The sequence below is a fragment of the Macaca nemestrina genome, chromosome 7 (genome assembly GCF_043159975.1).
Source record: "Macaca nemestrina isolate mMacNem1 chromosome 7, mMacNem.hap1, whole genome shotgun sequence".
Classification (NCBI taxonomy): Eukaryota; Metazoa; Chordata; class Mammalia; order Primates; family Cercopithecidae; genus Macaca; species Macaca nemestrina.
This window is the reverse complement of record NC_092131.1, coordinates 127,613,455-127,633,107: the sequence shown is the minus strand read 5'-3', so window position 1 is coordinate 127,633,107 and position 19,653 is coordinate 127,613,455.

The window sequence follows — 19,653 nt, the reverse complement described above, 5'->3', positions numbered from 1 at the left end:
GGTGTGGTGGCCTGTGCCTGCATTCCCAGCTATTCGGGAGGCTCTGAGGCAGGAGAATTGCTTGAACCTGGGAAGTGGAGGTTGCAGTGAGCCAAGATTGTGCCACTGCACTCCAGCCTGGGTGACAAGAGCAAAATTCTGTCTAATTCTGTCTCAAAAAAAAAAAAAAAAAAAAAAAAAGAAAGAAAGAAAAAAAAAAGAAACAATACAACCAGCTCATCGAAAGTGTGATTTCCGGGTGGGTGTGGTGGTTCATGCCTGTAATCCCAGCACTTTGGGAGGCCAAGGCAGGTGGATCACAAGGACGGGAAATCAAGACCATCCCGACTAACATGGTGAAACCCTGTCTCTACTGAAAATACAAAAAATTAGCCAGGCGAGGTGTCGCACACCTGTAGTCCCAGCTACTTGGGAGGCTGAGGCAGGAGAATGGTTTGAACCCAGGAGGCAGAGGCTGCAGTGAGCTGAGATCACGCCACTGCACTCCAGCCTGGGCGACAGAGCAAGACTCCATCTCGAAAAACAAACAAACAAAAAAGTGTGATTTCTGGGACCTAGTTGCTCAGAATGATGCTGAATTGGAATTATTTAAAGATCCACTTAGGACAAATAGTAACTCCATGCTCGGAAGGGACGCAGGTAGAGCAAAACTTATGACTGTCAAAGTGAATGAGCTGTTAATTTGGGGAAATACTGGGTTACCAGTGGACTTGGGGTGAGCTCTACAGCTAAGGATAGGGCCCAAGTTAGAACTGGGGTAAGGATGGGGTGGGCTTAGAATTGGGGTGAGGGTTAGACCTAAAGTTCAGGGGAGGCCCCAGGTTAGGATTTGGGATTAGATGGAGGAGCACACTTGGTGCTTAAGGTTGAGAATAAACCTTAGGAATTAGGAATTGAGTTAGAATTGGGATGAGTTAGGAATTTAGTTAGAAATGGAGTTAAAGTCACTCTTTGGGTCACAAATCTTTGTGACTTTAGTAACTGAAAAGTCCATGAAACTGTGAACAAATGGGCAGGAGCTTCTCAACCCCCTAATAGGCACCCCAAGTTCAATCTGCCTTTTCCCCTAAATCCTCTTCTAGGAGCACCTGGCAGTGGCTCTGCCAGAGCTCACAACTCCAACAAGGTCAATGTACACCAATCAGATCGGAGGGACCGAGGAGTGGGCAAGCCTGCCCAGGCAGGAGAGCATGGGACAACCAGGTAAGATAACTGGGTACCAGACACGATTTCACCATTTAGCACAAGTAACTTTCTTTAATTTTCCCAACTGTCCTATGTGGTTACAGCCCATCCTCCTCCTACAGAGGAGCACAGCAGAGCAGCAAGGCTGAGTACCTTGTCAGGGTCATTAAACTTGTATGTGGCAGAGCTGGGATTTGCCTGCGGGAAGCCTGTGTCTAGACGGGCACCATCTGTGGCCCACACCATGGAGTGCATGGCCATGTGTTGGAGGACAGGCTCCGTGGTCTCTCCTTCCTGTGCCCTCCTGAGCTTCAGTCTCAGGTGATGCAGAAGGCAGGTCCCTGGAAGCTACCCCCACCTTCTAGTGCCTGTGCTTGAGCTTTCATTTTAATTTTTTCATTTAGGGCAGTGCTTCTGGATCTTTTTATAATAATAATTATTATTGTCCTCTTAAGGAGCATTTTTAGCATTTTTTCCCAATTGTGCCTCCCTCTATGAAATTTTAATACCATGGATACATTGTACCTTCCATAGGATTTTCTAAATACAAGATTGTATCATCTGCAAATAAAGATGGTTTTACCTCTTCTTTACATGGACATATGTATGGACTGTGAGCCTTTGGAGGGTCAGAAACCATGGTAATAGCTAAGGTGGTCAACTGCCCTTCCTCCCCTGCCTTTTCATCCTCTGTGGGGTGATAATACCTCTGTTGAGAATGCATGATTTAGGATAAGGCCCCACCCCCAGTTATAATGTAGGTAAGAAGTGGTCACGGGAAGGAGTGGGTGGGATGCAGGCTGCACCTCAATGTGGGTGGAGACTAGGTGGGCCAGGCAGAGGGAGACGGGAGGGAATGGAGATCCAGGTCTCTGAGGACACACTCCCCTGCAGTGGCCTTGATCCTGGTCCCAGGCACAGGCACAGGCTGAGCCTGGGCCTGGGGGAGGAATGGGGCCAATACCATCATTTATTTTTGTCTCTGAATCCAGATGTCAGCTCCAGACCCGCTGGACCTGAATAAAGCAAATACCTGTGCAGACTCTGTTGAGAGAAGAGTCTAGAATTTCAAGAGATTCTCCCCATACTAAAAGCAAACAAACAAAAACAAAATGAAACAACCAAACAAAAACAAAAAACAGAAAGTTTGGAAGTCTCTATTTACCCTTACAAAATGCATTTGCTGTCAAGTGAGGGGAAAATTCCTTCATTCTTGGCTCAGGGAACTTCCTTAAACTGAGACCAGCTGCCTGGACTATGCTAAATTCAGTTTATAAATATTATACATATCCCAAACTTGATAGCCAAGCAGATTACAAAAGCTAGCTAGCTAACCACAGAAATTTTCCAAAAAGCTAGCCAGTCAGACAAGTATGAGATATTGTGAAATCCTGTGTTGCTTGTCTGATTTCCTGAAATCATTCATCTCAGACTGAGCGCAGAGGGCCTGGGGGTGGAATTTAGGAGCACTATCTCCTACAGTTCTAGAGCCTTAAAGCCCTGCCTGACCCCAGCTTGGATTGACTGCACAGTAAGTCAGACCTACCAGCTGGACGCAGTGGCTCACACCTATAATCCTAGCACTTCAGGAGGCCGAGGCAAGTGGCTCTACGGTCATGAAGAAGGTGGAGGCATTGAGGCCCTAAGCAATTTTAAAAAGAACACGTTAGCAAATGTCCAGCACTATGGTTTCTTACCTTCACTCAGGGTCCACAAGGCCTCACGTTCTGACAGGTCTTATCAGACAAATTGCACTCAGTCATGCTTCATTCATTTTCCTCGGAGAGTTTCCAGGTTACATAGAACTGAGATAATCTCCCCACCACGCCATCATCCGCCACGAAGACACTCCATGTTTGTGCTTGCAATACATTCTCATACGGATCAATATTAGATTTTCAGGTGCTCTTTGCATTTTGCAACTATTGTTCAAGCTGGAGACCCTGAAAGAGCACTAGCTTCAGAGTCAAAGACCCCTGGGTTCCAGATTCAGCTGAGAGACTGTGAGCACGTCACTAGCCCACTCTGATCCTGTATCCTAGTTGTGTAATCACCTATTTCCCATCAATTGCGAGGCTGGAGAGAAAAGTGCCCACTCTGGCCAGTACACAGTAGGAGCTTACTAAGCTTAAGCTCTCTTCCTTCCCCACTATCCTAATGTATTAGGGGAAAGACAGAGATGTGGGGAATGGCACCTGGGAGGCTCCAGCTGTATGCTTCACAATCCTACCAATGAAAAATCTGAATTAGGCTTCAGTTTACCTTCTACAAAAGGAGAAAGGGCAGGAGTGGGTAGGAAGAAGAGGAGCTGGGCTTTGTTAGTTTAAACTGGGCCAGTCTGATTGTGTGAGGCGGGCTTCACTGTCGGGTCCAGCCCACTCCCCAGCCAGGGCTTTGCCTGCTCTGAATGTCTTTTGGCCAAGTCCAAGGCTGCCCAGGGTCCGGGTGGGGAGGCGGGGTGGAGGATACTGGGGTAGGGGTGGAGAAGCAGTTCCCCCATATAACCTGCAGGAGCACCAGAGCAGCGTGGGAGCCGAGGGTTCCGCTCCAGCCTTCCTGGAGACCTGGGCAGGGCGGGGTAGGGCGAGGCAGAGGTGGTGCACACCGCTCGGCTGGGCAGCGGCACAAGCGCGACTGCGGATCAGTCCACACCGTTTTTTTTTTTTTTTTTTTTTTTTTTTTTTTTTTTTTTTTTTGAGACGGAGTCTCCACACCGTTTAAAATGGACACATGGAGGCCGGGCGCGGTGGCTCAAGCCTGTAATCCCAGCACTTTGGGAGGCCGAGACGGGCGGATCACGAGGTCAGGAGATCGAGACCATCCTGGCGAACACGGTGAAACCCCGTCTCTACTAAAAAATACAAAAAAAACTAGCCGGGCGAGGCGGCGGGCGCCTGTAGTCCTAGCTACTCGGGAGGCTGAGGCAGGAGAATGGCGTAAACCCGGGGGGCGGAGCTTGCAGTGAGCTGAGATCCGGCCACTGCACTCTAGCCCGGGCGACAGAGCCAGACTCCGTCTCAAAAAAAAAAAATAAATAAATAAATAAATAAAATAAATAAATAAATAAATAAAATAAAATAAAATGGACACATGGGTCTTCTGGCTAATATTCTCTCTTTGCCAGGGTGATCATATGCTTTATCATCCAAGTCCAGACACTTTGGAGAGTGAAAGGGGCACTATAATAATTGCACCGGGACAACAGATAAAACCTTAGAGGCACCTTGCAAACAAGAACATAGGGTCACCCTACCCTCCGGTCACTTTTTCTTCCTTGTTTCCATTCTTTCTTTTAATTTTTTTTTCTTTTTAAACACACAGCATTCTCTTTCCCTGAGCATCATTGTCTTTGCAAATGCTCTTGCAATCGGGACATTTTCGACCTGGCAGCATCTGCTTTTGCAGCTTGAGTCTGAACAGTCTCTCTGAACCCACCCCAAAGGCTGGTTTTAGCTTCCAGTCAGAAGACTCTGTTCCCTGGCTTGCCATCCCCATGACTCAAGAATTAAAGGTGTCAGAAGATGTCAGAGGTGGGACAGTGGCCCTTATCTCAACTTTGGTGCCTCTTTGCTAAATGTATTCCTGTAATTTTTTTTTTTTTTTTTTTTTTTTTGAGACGGAGTCTCTCTCTGTCGCCCAGGCTGGAGTGCAGTGGTGCAATCTCGGCTCACTGCAAGCTCTGCCTCCCGGGTTTCAATAATTCTTCTGCCTCAGCCTCCAAAGTAGCTGGTACTATAGGCGCATGCTACCATGCCTGGTTAATTTTTGTATTTTTGGTAGAGATGGGGTTTCACCACGTTGGCCAGGCCTGTCAGAAAGTCCTGACCTCAGGTGGTTTGCCTGCCTCAGCTTCCCAAAGTGCTGGGATTACAGGCGTGAGCCACTGCACCCGGCCCTATTCCTGTAATTTTGTTCTGAGTGCTCATGTCCTTTGTCTCTTTGAATTTACTATATTGGTTTATTGAATTGCAAGTAGACAAGTCCCATTAAGCAGGATTCTTATATTTCCAAGATCATCTCATTACTCCATTCAACCCCAAATTAGCATGCCATTTATCCCCTTGTTTCTGAACCCTCTTCACTTAATAGTCTCATAAACATCCATCCATCGCAAAAAGGACTCTAACTGTTCTCACTTCCATTTTTGGTTGATTCATTGCTATCTAAGTAATGATTTGTCTGGGGGAGTCATTAGCAGAGAACTATGCCCTTAAATTTAGTTTTATAGTTGGATTCTGCTAGTTAATATCTCTCTCTCTGTCATTCTCACATTGCAACGAACGACTATGGGTTTCTGTCTTAACCTAAAATCTAGGTTAGAAATTTGGTTTTATCTGAATAAGATATTAATAGGTAATGTGAGAAAAATAATTTACTGAAACTTTTCTCAGCTAAGAATGACACTCATGGTCACAAATATGTATGTAAGCAAGTGGAAAATTGGGCTGTAAATATATAAATTCTCAAAGTATTATGTTTAGAGACAAGATTTTCCTTTTTTTTCTTTTTAGTAAAGTACTTTTGCAATGGTTGGAATGATTGTGTCTCTTTTAAAAGTCACGTTGGAACTTAAACCCCAGTGTGATAGCATTAAGAGGTGGAGTCTTTAGGAGATGACTAAGTCGTGAGGGAGGAGCCCTCTCATGAATGGGATTAGTGACCTTATGAAAGGGCTTGAGGGAGCTACCTAGCTCGCTTTTCTTCTTTTGCTTTTCTGTCTTTTCCATCAAGTTAGGACACAGTGTTCAAGTTGCCATCTTGGAAGCAGACAACAGCCCTCACTAGACTACAAACCTGCTGGTCCCTTGATCTTGGACTTCCCACCCACCAGAACTGTGAGAAATACATTTTTATTCTTTACCCATTACCCAGTTTCAGATTTTTTGTTATAACACCATAAATGGACTAAGACGGTATCTTATATACAGTGAGGTGCATATACCTTAAGTTACAACTTTGTACTATTGTTTTTTGGTTTGTTTTTGAGATGGAGTCTTGTTCTGTTGCCCAGACTGGAGTGCAGTGGCAAGATCTTGGCTCACTGCAACCTCTGCCTCCCGGGTTCAAGTGATTCTCCAGCCTCAGCCTCCTGAGTAGCTGGGATTACAGGTGTCTGCCACCACGCCTGGCTAATTTTTGTATTGTAGTAGAGATGGGGTTTCACCATGTTGACCAGGCTGGTCTCAAACTCCTGACCTCAAGTGATCCACCCACCTCGGCCTCCCAAAGTGCTGGGATTACAGGTGTGAGGCACCGTACCTGGTCAACTCCATAGTATTTACATATGTGCAGACTCATGTGACCACCACTCAGCTCAAGATACAGAATCAGCACAGAGGGCTCCCTCTTGCCCCTTTTCAGTTGCTATTCCCTCAAAGTTAATCAGGATCCTGACCTTTGTCACCATGGGTTAGTTTCACCTGTTCTTGAACTTCATATAAGTGGAATCATTCAGTATGTGCACGTTTGTGGCTGGCTTCTTTCATTCAACATAATCCTGTGAGATTTAGCCTTGTTTTGGGTACTGGTAGTTGTTTATTTTTCTGGTTGTGTAGTTTTCCATATTCCATTTATTACCCTTCTATTTTTATGTCTAACTCAGTGTCTTGTGGGGTCTATTGGTCGTTTTTAGCTAGATTGATATTGAACATCTTATCAATGGAGCTTAGGACAGTTTTAGAAGACAAAAGCCTAATAAACCCAAGCCCCCCAATCTTAAGCCAAGCTTCCTTCTCACGCCTGCTTCATTGCTCTTCTTCGTGTGGAATTTTTTTCCCTCACAAAACTGATGGAAATTAAGAAACCCAAAAGCTCTTCATCATATTATCAGCTTAGGGACTCTTGTTATCTGCATAACAGGGTAGATATTTATAATCTGAAATGTTAAAATAACTATAGCAAACACTTACATAGCACTAACTGCTGTTCAAAGTGCTTTACATATTTTACCTCAAAACAACTCTGTGAAATAGACACTATTATTGTCATCCCCACATTTTAGATGGAGAAATTGAGACACAGAGAGACCACATAACTTTCCCAAGGTGGTGGAGCCAGGACTTGAACCTGTGTTTTCTGGTTTTAGAGCCTGCACCCTTCACCACCACACCATATTGTGAGGCATGACACTTCCTGTGGTTAAAGTGTTTTCTTCTATTTACTTGGGAGCATTTTCTGAATAATTTGAATCTTATAAATTTGCTTCAAAGAATACAAGTAAATTGAAATGGAAGATCTAATATAGAATGTGTGGCATTCATGAATAAATTATAGGCATCTCTGGTTTTAAATAATATTCATTTGCTTCTCTTGTGACTTTTGTCAGCAGGGCTGTAATGCACTCGCCTCATTTTCCTTCTCTTCAATAGGAGGAGATGGGCTCAGAGACAGGCACAATTTATCATAAAATCTCATCACACTTTCCCTCACCATCTGGAAGCTGGAGACAGGTTTGTGAAGTCTTGGTTGAGAAAGAGTTGAATGCCACTTGTGGCATAGCAAGTTTTAAAAAGATGGTTTTACTCTTCAGTTCTGTTGCACAGGGCCCTGTGAATTTTGACAATTAACATATGTGGCCAAGAGTTTTCTCACAAAGATTATCAGGGTTCTAGAGGAAATTATCTTCCAGTTTTAGTCTGCTGCTAAAGTGCTACATTTCTTTATAGATGAACTAATTAATTCTTGGTCACTTGTTTTTGTTAGACATTTCTCTGCCTCTTTATGCTATGCTTTGTCTCTTTATGCCCAGCCCCAGGTTTTTCCTTCTAACTGCAAGAAACAGATCATTGAAATATTCTCTCTCAAACTCCTGGGTTCAAGTGATCTTCCCCTGTCTGCCTCCTGAGTAGCTGGCATTACAGGTGTGCACCACTGTATACACACACACACAAACACACACATAGACACACAGACATCCTCATGTATACACACACACATAGATATACACATATCCACACATACTCATTAGATATACATTTACACACACAAACCCACACATGCACAAACACATATACACACCTTGTTTCCATCTTCTTCTCAGGACTTGGGGCTCTCAGAGAGTAGAAAGAGTCTTGTACTATGAGTCCAGGATCAACTGTGCAACCCTGCCCAAGTGTCCTGCCTCTTGTTTATAATAACAAGCATCCTTACCCACCAATTAGGGTTATTTTGAAGACAAAACAGAAAAAATAACAGAATGATGGCATGTTGTATAGTAAAAAAAAAAAATTAACCTTGGCCAAAAAGAGGTCTGGCCTTTGTCCTAGACTCCTGGGAGGTGACCATCAACATGTAATATCTGATAGGAATATCTTTGCCTGGGGATCTTGGCTCATGATGGATGGTCTAATAATAAGATTTAGGGTGGGGACTAGCCAGGCCAGGAAAAGCGACTATCTGATTTAGAGTTCAGGCTTTAGGTCACCCCTGGAAGGACTGGAGACTGGAAACTGAGAGCAGCCACATGGACGATCAAGCATGCCTCTGTGATGAAGTTCCAGTAAAAATCCTGAACACTGAGGCTTGAGGGAGCCTCACTGGCTGGGAATACTCCATGTGTATTGGTACATAGGAAAGCCAGGAGGGTAATGCACTCTGACTGCATGGGCAAGGGATAATGGACACTCCATGCCTGGTGCCCTCCTGGACTCAGCCCTGTGCCTTTCTTCCCCTGGCTGATTTTAATCTGTATCCTTTCTGTGTAATCAAGCCATAACTATGAGTATAACAGATTTCTGTGGGTTGTAGCCAGTTCTTAGAGGTAAGCAAGCAGAGTTGATCTACTGCCTGCTTGAAAAAACTATTTAAAAATCCCTAAACTGAAGAAGGCCAGAGCTGTCATGAATCTGACCCAACAGATTTTGAAGCCAAAGCTGAGGGCATTTGAAGCCAAACCCTGGCCAGAGATGAGGCTCCTGGGAGGGAACAGGTGCAGTCCTGCTCAGGCTGCAGTGTCCCAGGGCTACAGCTGGACAAGGGCTCCCTCTGGGTCACAGCTTCCAGGGACAGAGTTTAGGGCAGGTCAACTGTCTGATTTATAGGACTCTGGTGATGAACTCAGCTGGGAAACTGTAATGGGAAGGGAATGGTTTTCCAAATCGTCTACCCCCTGCATGCTTGTATCCACATTGGAACTCAGTGTGGAAACTGCCTTTGAACAGCCTACGCCTGAACTCTGGGTCATGTGTCCGGTTTCCTGGCCTCCAGCTTTCTTCACTCCTTACCTCTACCCATCACTGATGCCAGATCCATCCTCCCAAATATCCTTTCATCATGTTACCCTCCCCACCACCTCATGACACCTTCTATACAACAGGAAATGCCTCTCACCTCAACCTGGCATTCAAGGTTCTTTCTGATGTGGCCCACCTCTCACCACCCCACCCTGTGGGCCCTGCCTAATTGGATCAATTTTTCCTATCCATGAGCTGAACTTTCCCACCTCCATACTGTTGCTTACACTGTGACCTTCCTGTGCATGTTCTTTTCCTCCCTCTTCCCAAGTCTAAATGCTATAGACTGAATGGTGTCTCCTGAAAATTCATACTTGGAGCCCTAACCCCCTATGTGATTGTATTTGGAAACAGGACTCTTAGGAGGTAAAGTGAAGTGAGGGAGGAGGGGCAGAGCAAGATGGCTGCATAGTAGTCTCTACCAATCATTCCCGCTGCGAGGTGGCTGGCTTCAGCTGAGACTCAGCGCATTCCCAGCTATGGTGGCTAAGGTGAGAGATTTCTTTTGCTTGAGAAAAGCAGAGGGAAAGCTAAAAGGGAATTTGTCTTGCAGCTTAGGTACCTGCCTGGCCACAATAGGGTAGAGAGCACCAAATGGGCTCTTGTGGTCACTAACTTTAGGCCTTGGCTATTAGACAGCATTTCTGGGCCTGCCCTGGGCCAGAGGGGAGCCCACTACACTGAAGGGTGAGGCCCAGGCCTGGAAGCATTCACCACAAGTGACTTAAGAGCCCTTGGGCCCTAAGTAAACATCAACAGTAGCCTGGCAGCACTCCCTGTGGGCCTGTGGTGGTGGCCACAGGGTGAGGCTCCTCTGCCTGTGGAAAGGGAAAGGCAGAGTGGGAAGGACTTTGTCTCATGGTTTCAGTGTCAGCTTAGCCGCCTTAGAATAAAGCACCAGGTAAATTTCTAAGGTTTTTTACTCCAGTCTCTGGCTCCCAGACAGCATCTCCGGACCCAGCAGGGCCTCAAGAAACTCATTGCCCTGAAGGGAAAGACACCAGCCTAGCTGGCTTTGCCATCTTCTGACTGTAGGGCCCCAGGGCCTCGAGTGAACATAGGCAATAGCCAGGTAGTGTTGACAGTGGGCCTTGAGTGAGAACCAGTGCTTTGCTGGCTTTAGGTCTGACCCAGTGCAGTCCCAGTAGTGGTGGCCATAGGGATGTTGTGTCAGCCCACCCCCAGCTCCAAGTGGCTCAGCAGAGAGAGAGAGAGAGAGAGAGAGAGAGAGAGAGAGAGAGAGAGAGACTGACTGACTGTTTTTTGGAGAGAAATTACAGGTAGCGAATAAGAGTCTCTGTTGCCTGGTAGCCCAGAGAATTCTTCCAGATCTTATCTGAGACCACCAAGACAGTTCCTCTATGAGTCTGCCAGAACCATAGCATAACTGGGCTTGGAGCGTCCCCTAAGAAAGATACAGTTTAGAGCACAACACCCACATCCTTTCAAATACCTGGAAAGCCTTCCCAAGGGTGGGTACAAACAAGCCCAGACTGAGAAGACGGTGGCAGCTTGAAATCAGCCATGGAATATTTACACCACAGAAAATGTCAAACACTACAGAACAGACTCTGTTCACTCCCCAACAGAGAGCCCCTTGGGTAACAACAGCACACCACTGCCCCATCCCTGAGCGGAGCGCTGTGTGTTGCAGCAGAGTGGGGACGGGTGTCTTCTCCCTTGGGCTACAGAATACACATTTTTTTTCCTCAGCACATGGATCATTCTCAAGGATAGACCATATGTTAGGTCACACGACATGTCTTAAAACATTAGAAAAAAATGAAATAATATCAAACATCTTCTCTGATCACAATGGAATAAAACTAGAAGTTAGTAACAAGAGAAATGTTGGAAACTATACAAACACATGGAGATTAAATAATATGCCCTGGAATGACCAGTGGGTCAATGAAGAAATCAAGAAGGAAATTGAAACATTTCTTAAATGATAATGGAAACACAACATGGCAGAACCTACGGGATACGACAAAAGCAGTACTAAGAGGGAAGTTCATGGCTGTAAACACCCACTTTTAAAAAGTAGAAAAGCATCAAATAAACAACCTAACAATGCATCTTAAAGAAATAGAAAAGCAAGAGCAAACCACTCAAATTTAGTAGAAGAAAAGAAATAATAAAGATCACAGCAAAAATAAATGAAATTGAAATGAAGAAAACAAAGCATCAATGAAAAGAAAAGTTGGTTTTTGGAAAAGATAAACAACATTGACAAACTTTTAGCCTAAGAAAAAAAGAGAGAAGACCCAAGTGAATAAAATCAAAGATGAAAAAGGAAACATTACAACTGATATCACAAAAATTCACAGGATCACTAGTGGTTATTATAAGCAACTATATGCAAAGAAATAGGAAAACCTACTAAAAATGGATACATTTCTAGACACATCCAGCCTACCAAGATTGAACCATGATGAAATCCAAAACCTGAACAGACTGATAAGAAATAATGAGATCGAAGTGGTAAGAAAAAGTCTCCCAGCAAAGAAAAGTCTGGGACCTGGTGCTTCACTGCTGAATTCTACCAAACATTTAAAGAAAAACTCATACCAACCTTACCCAAACTATTCCAAAACTAGAGAACTTACCCAAACTATTCCAAACTCATTCCACAAAGCTAGTATTACTCTGATACCAAAACCAAAGATACATCCAAAACAGGGAACTACAGGCCAATATCACTGATGAATATTGATGCAAAAATCTTCCACAAAATATTAGCAAATTGAATTCATCAACACATTAAAGTTGGGGTGCAGTGTCCCAGGTTCATTCAACCCTTCCCCTTTTCCTGTAAGTGTCTACTTTGGCTGTGCTCCCAGGTGGCAGCTGTGGTGGCAATGTTGGTGCATGGGCCTCCCAGGACAAGGGGAAAGCGAGTGTGCCCTTCTCTTGCCTCCTGCCAGGTGTCTGTAGCCTGGCACCAGCTCTGGCCAGGTCTTCAAGCAAGGGACCTGGAGATGTTCTTTTCCAATTTCTGGATTGGGAAATGGAGGCAAATTCTGGGTACTCGAGTCAGAACAAAGATGAGGCTGAATCAGGGGAGTCTGGGGTCCTGAGAGGCAGAGACCTGAAACCCTCTAGAGCATGTGGGGAGCTGGGTGTGTGTTCTGGCCGGTTGCTTCTCCCTGTGCCTCAATGTTCCAGGTACCCTTCGAGGGGCTGAGATCCTGGGGGTGCCTGGAGCCTGACTGCATGGCCTGGCCACCCTGATGACCTTGTGTTTTCCATGACAGGCCAGCAAGGCCAAGGAGAATGGCTCCGACAGTTTCATGCACTCCATGGAGCCACAGCTGGAGCAGCAAATGGAGACCACTCAGAGCCTGGTGGACTCCTATGTGGCCATTGTCAACAAGACCGTGTGGGACCTCATGGTTGGTCTCATGCCCAAAACCACCATGCGCCTCATGATCAACGATGTGCATGCACTGCCTCATGGGGTCAGAGGCTCCTGTGGCACTGGGAATGCAGGTGGCCATGTTGGCCTGGGGGAGATGCCAACCAGCCCTATGAGACCAGGTCTAGAGAGAGGGGCATGGTCCAGACCAGAGCTGTCCCATAGAACTATAACGGGACTGGGCATGGTGGCCCATGCCTGTAATCCCAACACTTTGGGAGGCCAAGGCAGAAGGATTGCTTGAGCCCAGGAGTTTGAGAACAGCCTTGGGCAACATAGTGAGACCTGGTGTCTACAAAAAAATTCAAAAAATAGCTGGGCCTGGTGGTGGCATGGGCTTGTAGTGCTAGCTACTCAACAGGCTAACCTTGGAGGATCACTTTGAGCCCAGGAGGTTGAGGCTTCAGTGAGCATTGATCTCACCCACTGTACTCCAGCCTGGCAACAGAGTGAGATCCTGTCTCCAAAAATTAAAAACTGAGTAGATAGGTGTCCTGGTGGCATGATGGGTCCTGGGTCCCCTCCCAGATCTGTGACCTAGTACAGGTGACTTTTCCTCTGGACCTCTTTCCCTATCTGAGTGAGAAAAGGGCGGTGGGGAGGCAGGTCTTTGAGTCTAAGTGGTGTAGAAGCCGTGTCTGAAAAGCCATACTCAGGGCTCCAAGTCCAGCACACAGCCCCAGTAGGGCCTGGTGGGGTGGCCAGTGGGGCACAAGCATGAGGTCCCAACCTCCTTCCCTCTTTGCCCACTCTCAGACCAAGGAGTTCATCTTCTCGGAGTTGCTGGCCAACCTGTACTCATGTGGGGACCAGAGCACGCTGATGGAGGAATTGGCACAGTAGGCACAGCGGTGCAATGAGATGCTGTGCACACACCATGTGCTGAAGGAGGCACCTGGCATCATCGGAGACATCAACACGACCATCAGCATGACCACCATCAGCACGCCCATGGGGGCCTGTGGACAACTCATGGCTGCAGGTGCAGAGCGTCCCAGCCGGACGCAGGTACCAGGGCTGGCCCCCACAGCCCCAAAGCCTCCCAGCCTGCATGACTGAAGCTGTGGGCTCTTGGAACAGGCTCCATGCCCAAGCTGGCAGACGTGGGTGCTCTCTGGAGCTGTCAGAGAGGGCAGAGAGCTCGTGGTTTACGGTGTAGGTGCTGGGAACTTGGAGGGGGTTGTATATGGGGCTGGACTCTGAGGCTGCCAGAAGCCTAGGAACGTCATCCTGGGCACGCTGTACCTGTCGTGCAGTCTGAGCCATGCTGCCAGGGCAGGGCATCCAGCTCCCAGCCTGGGAGTGCCGAGAGCCGAATCCACTGCAGAGCAGGGGTGATAGTCAGGGTCCCACCTCCTCTGTCTGTCAGCAATCCAGTGGCGATCTAGGATAAAATCTTGAGAGTCCCATACACATGGTTATCCCACAACACACCTCACAGGCCAGGCAGGAACACACAGGCCCCTTCCCTCCCTCCCAGGTACCATCATAGCTGCTAGCGTGTGACTGAAGGCAGGGTCTCTGGCCCCCACTGAGGCACTACCACAGGCCAGTGGGCTCATGCACCTTGGCCTGTTGCTCCTAGGGGTTGCCTGTGCTATTCAGCCAAGAGGACCACAGTGCCTGCTGGCCCAGCTGAGCTCTGCCTAGCGAGCCCACCCACCTCCCCTCCCACGGACAATCCCTCTTACGCTTTTCCCAGCAGGAAAGGCCCAGCCTCACCTATGTGACCTGTGGACCCCACAACCAGCTGAGGCTCCCCTCTTAGACTTATAAGTCTATGGCCAGTGGCATCTGGCTGCCAACACTCCCTTCCTCCCCCAGGGTCCCTTCAGAGGGTCCTGGGCTTTCTGACCACCCAGAGGGGGCTCTGGCACTCACTCCAGTCATCCATCCCTTTTAGCTTCACCAACCTGGGTCAAGCAGTGTTCCTTCTCTATCAGGCCTGGTGGCTGTTGGGTGAGGCACCCCAAGGTAAGAGGTGGCCCTGGGCCAGTGGTTTGGAAGGCAGGGTGACCAGAGAAGAGGGAAACCCAAGGGGGCTGAGTATTGGTCTGAACTGTGGGTGCAGTGCCTGGGTGCTGTGGGAGAGGCCAGTGTGTGTGGGCTGGGGAGGGCCGCCGCAGTCCCCATGTACTACCTGTGAAGCTCCAGTTCCTCCCTTCTTCTTCCTCCCCTTTCCCTTCCAGTCCCTCTTTCCAGGAACCTTGCCACACCTGCACGCTCCCCTCCGCGGCCCTCCCACAGCTGCCGCAGCACGCCCGTGCTCTGTGCTTGCCTCACCAGCTCTCTGCTCACTTTTCTTTCTCCTGTTTCTCTCTGCTTCTCTCCAACTGCCAGCTGATCGGGTCAGGAAGTTCATCCGGACCAGAGAGCCCCAGCCCCACTTCGACCTTTAAACAGATCCTCCTCTTCTCAGAGGCCTCCCTTTCCAAGCCTGCCTGGGTGAGTGTCCTGTGACTTGACAGTGGCTCCCCAGCCCAAAGCCAGCCCCCTTCATCTGTGACTTAGTCTGTTGTAGTGCTGAGCTGACACATCCAGGTGTGACATTGCTGAAACGTTGTGCCCCTTCTGTGGCACGCCCTGCCCTGTTCTATAAATATCTATAAATACTCATATATATATATGCGCATGCGCACACACACACACACACACACACACACACACACCCCTACACATGGCCGACTGCCTCACCTCTAGCGCTGGGAATCAGTCACCGTGCTGTCCTTGTGGAGTCTTGTGGCCCAACAAGAGGAAGCTGTCCCCTGACATTGCCTCTCAAAAGTGCGCCACCTCCAGTGAGCCTCCCTGTCATGCCCGGCCTGTGGACAACCAGCCCCCACCATCCCTCCCACCCCCCAACAGGCATGGGGGCGCTGTGCAGGCAGCTGTGTGGACTGACAGTCTCTACCAGTCCTGCTGTCCCTCGGCTGAGAATCAAACCCATTTCTGGATGACGGGGAATGTGTCCTCCGCTGGCTGTGTTCTCTGTGGAGCTCAGGGGAGGGAAAAGGCCAAGCCATTTCTAGGGTGCTGTTGGGAGCAGTGAAAAGGCCACACCCTTTCCAAGGGACACTTTTCCTAGAAAGCCCCTGGAGCTTAGGTGAAGCCAGCTCTGGCCACTAGAGAGCAGAGCCATGAACTCAGCCTGGAGGAGTCTGCGGGGCAGCAGGCACTCTGGAGGGACAGATGGAACAGGTCACCAGGTGCACTGGAGGGACAGACAGAACAGGCCACCAGGTGCAGACAGGCAAGGGAGGCAGCAGGGGCACGGAACGGAAGAAGCCTGGGGTGGATGGAAGTCGGTGCCCTTGGGTGCTGGTGTCTGTCTTCCTGGCCACCGCTAGATGAGGCTTCTGAGCCTGTTGGCTGTCAGGGCTGACTGTGCCCCATAGGCGCCATGGCAGTCCCCGTGAAATCCACCAGGGTCACCAGGCAGCATACAGGTAACAGGCCTGGAATGTCCCCAACAGCCCAGCAGGACATGCTCAGATACTCGGGGGCTCCTCGTTCAGTGGCACAAACTCCAGGACCCAGTGAGGGAAACAGGAACACACCAGGCTGAGCAGTATGGATACATCTATTTATTCTAAACTGAAAAGCAAAATAAACAGTTGCATCAGCAGGGAGCCACAACCTCATCCCCATCTCCTTCCTCTGTCCTATGCTATCAATAAGTTTCCCAGCCGCAAATAATTATTAGAACCTCCTCCCCATATGCCAGCTCCAACCTCCATGAGGTACAATACAGGGGGTGGCCCTACCCCCCGGAATATACAAAATGTTACACAGATACTATATGTACACTGGGGAAGGGGGGCCACCCCAGCAGCCCGTGCCCTCGCCTGCTCTCCTGTTGGCCCCACTGTCCCACCTCAGCTGCCTCTCTGAATAAGAAGATGGGAACTCCCCGAGGGAAAAGTTGCTTTGGTGAGAGTAGGGAGGCCATCAGGCCTCCTCCAAACAAACCAGCTCCACCAGCCTCTGGTTCTTCAATAACAATCGTCATCATCCAGAAATTTAAGGACTCAGCCGTGGTCAAGGTGGCAAAGGGTCTGTCTCCCCCCATTAGACAGAGGTCTTGTCTTGCTACCCTAATGGTAAAGGGGTGACTGGGAAGCGGTGGTAGGGACATGGTGGGGGCGGACACTCCAGTCCCACTTCTCCAGGCTTATGCTGACAGGGGCCTGCTTTTGTTTATTTTTATTTTTATCCCATGACTTATTTTTTAATCCCATGACTTCTTTTTCATAATACTTCTTTTAACTTTTCACAAAACTTTATTCTACTTTTCTTCCACAACTTTTTTGCCACAATTTTTCCACAGCTGATCTACATATTCACATTTTCTAAATATCAGCTTTGGTTTTGGAACTGATTCTTTTTTTTCATTTCTGTAAAACCTATCAGGTTTAATCAAATACTTTTAAAATGATTATATATTGCAATCTTTAAATAGGTATTTTCTTTACTTCCTACAGAAATTCAAATTTATTCAGTTGAACTCACACTTTAAAGTTCTATGTTTCTGATAAACTCTAACCTTCTAATGTTGTCTTCTCAGCCAATTGAAGGCTGCCTTATACTGAATGAGGAAGAGAACAAATACTTGGCTGAATGAGGTATTGCAAAAGACTGCATGAACTTTGAAGAAAAACTTAAGTTATTATAATACAATTTCTATTCTTTTTAGCTTTTTTTTTTTTTTTTTTTTTTTTTGAGACGGAGTCTCGCTCTGCCACCCAGGCTGGGGTGCAGTGGCCAGATCTCAGCTCACTGCAAGCTCCGCCTCCCAGGTTCACGCCATTCTCCTGCCTCAGCCTCCCGAGTAGCTGGGACTACAGGCGCCCGCCACCTCACCCGGCTACTTTTTTGTATTTTTTAGTAGAGACGGGGTTTCACCGTGTTAGCCAGGATGGTCTCGATCTCCTGACCTCGTGATCTGCCCGTCTCGGCCTCCCAAAGTGCTGGGATTACAGGCTTGAGCCACCGCGCCCGGCCTTCTTTTTAGCTTTTTTTAAAAAAAATTACAAAATACCTACACAAAGAGTGGTATTTCAGTTAATACAGTACATTTCTTTTCCAGACTGACATTGAGCTTCAACATGCCAGTGTGTGATTTCATACATAGGTACCTAATGAACACATTATTGTCAGATTGGTTACAGATGCTAAACACTATCTGAAGGTCATTCCTAGTCATTTATATTTATCAGGGTAAAAGTGAAGTGACTTGAACTATAAAAATACCTTTGAAATAATTTATCAATGTATTAGGTAAACCCAGTTTCAGAATTATAAAGAAAAACTGTGAGACCAAACAAGGGAGCTAATTAACAGTGGTATGATTTCTAGCCCAAGGCTCTAAAATAGACAATTTGGAAGAGTCAGTTGAAGTCACAAGGACTAAATATTTGCACCCTTTCAGTGAATACAGGCAAACCTATTATTCCATCTGTAAAATTGTATTATTGCTCTCCTACTAATGTCATATGTATAAAAGTACCATGAGGATGCCAAATGCTAAAAATGGAGATGGTCTAGTAACTAGAAATGCCCACCCCAGGGAGCGCACATACATCTCTCCCTACATCCTAATAAAGTGACGTATTTTGGAACACACACATTAGAACTTCATGAAGTTGTAGCTGTTGATTCTTTCCCAAGCATCATAAAGTTATGATTTAGGCAATGTATGACTGAAAGAATTCATTCATCATGTACAGACACATTAACATAAATATGGCACAAAATATGCCTCTAACTGAAACCAAGAGGTATAAAAACGTAGTTCACTCTTTGTAAAGAACTTTGTGAGGAAACATAACTCTGTGATTGTATAGACACTTTTCCTCATAATACTTTGACCTTCACAAACAGTAGACTGCACTGCAGTTCGTAAACATTTTAAATTGCATAAACTTCCCCTTGATTTTCAAATGTAGTATAATACTGTCCACTAAAACTGCTTTTTGTTTCAACTAAGTACTCTCACATATATTGGTTTATAATAATGGTCATTATTAAAGTGTTTTTCATTCAAAGAAAAGAAGCAAATTCCTGTGTCAGATTAACCAATGTGGTTGAAGAATAGGTATTAGCCAGAGGACTAGATGGTAAAATCAATCTTCTAGCCTCAAAGAAGCTCCATGAACATAGAGGGATGCCAGGTGTCATGCAGCTTTCCTTCACTCGAATTCATTCTTGACTAGAGCCTGTATGCCTGTTCCAGGGACATTTAAACTCTGAAAGGATTTCTTATGATCTTCACTAAATACATTAAGAAGAATGCCAGGCAGTGCCCTTTTGTGTACTGGGATATGTTGTCATGTGATTAAAACAGGTAACATGAACTCAGACTTTAAAATGTCTTGTGGATGTGAAGGCTCTAAGCTAGAAAAGATTTTCCACATCCATAGTCAGTGATGGGAGCCTTTCATTCCTCAGAAATAATCCCTTTTAGGTCATTGAGAAAGAGTCCAACTGCTGCAGCTCATGCTGCGATATCTTCAGGAGCCCAGAGCACGTACAAATCCTAAGGGAACTACCATAGTACCGCGCTCATTCCTGGCACCAGAACAAATGAAACACACTCTATCCTGCACACACCTGCCAGAGCAGGCCACTTTCCTCTTCTGTGAGATTTAAAAAGCTCCCCAAAATATTATTACTCCCATCCCCAATACACAGAAAATAGGGGAAAGGCTGTTTCCAGTTCTTGGCCTTTAAACAACTCTAAATGTCAGTACTCACAGGGGCATATTACAAAGTAAGAAACAGTGCGCACTTGAGGGCAAACCACATATTGAGCTAATGAAG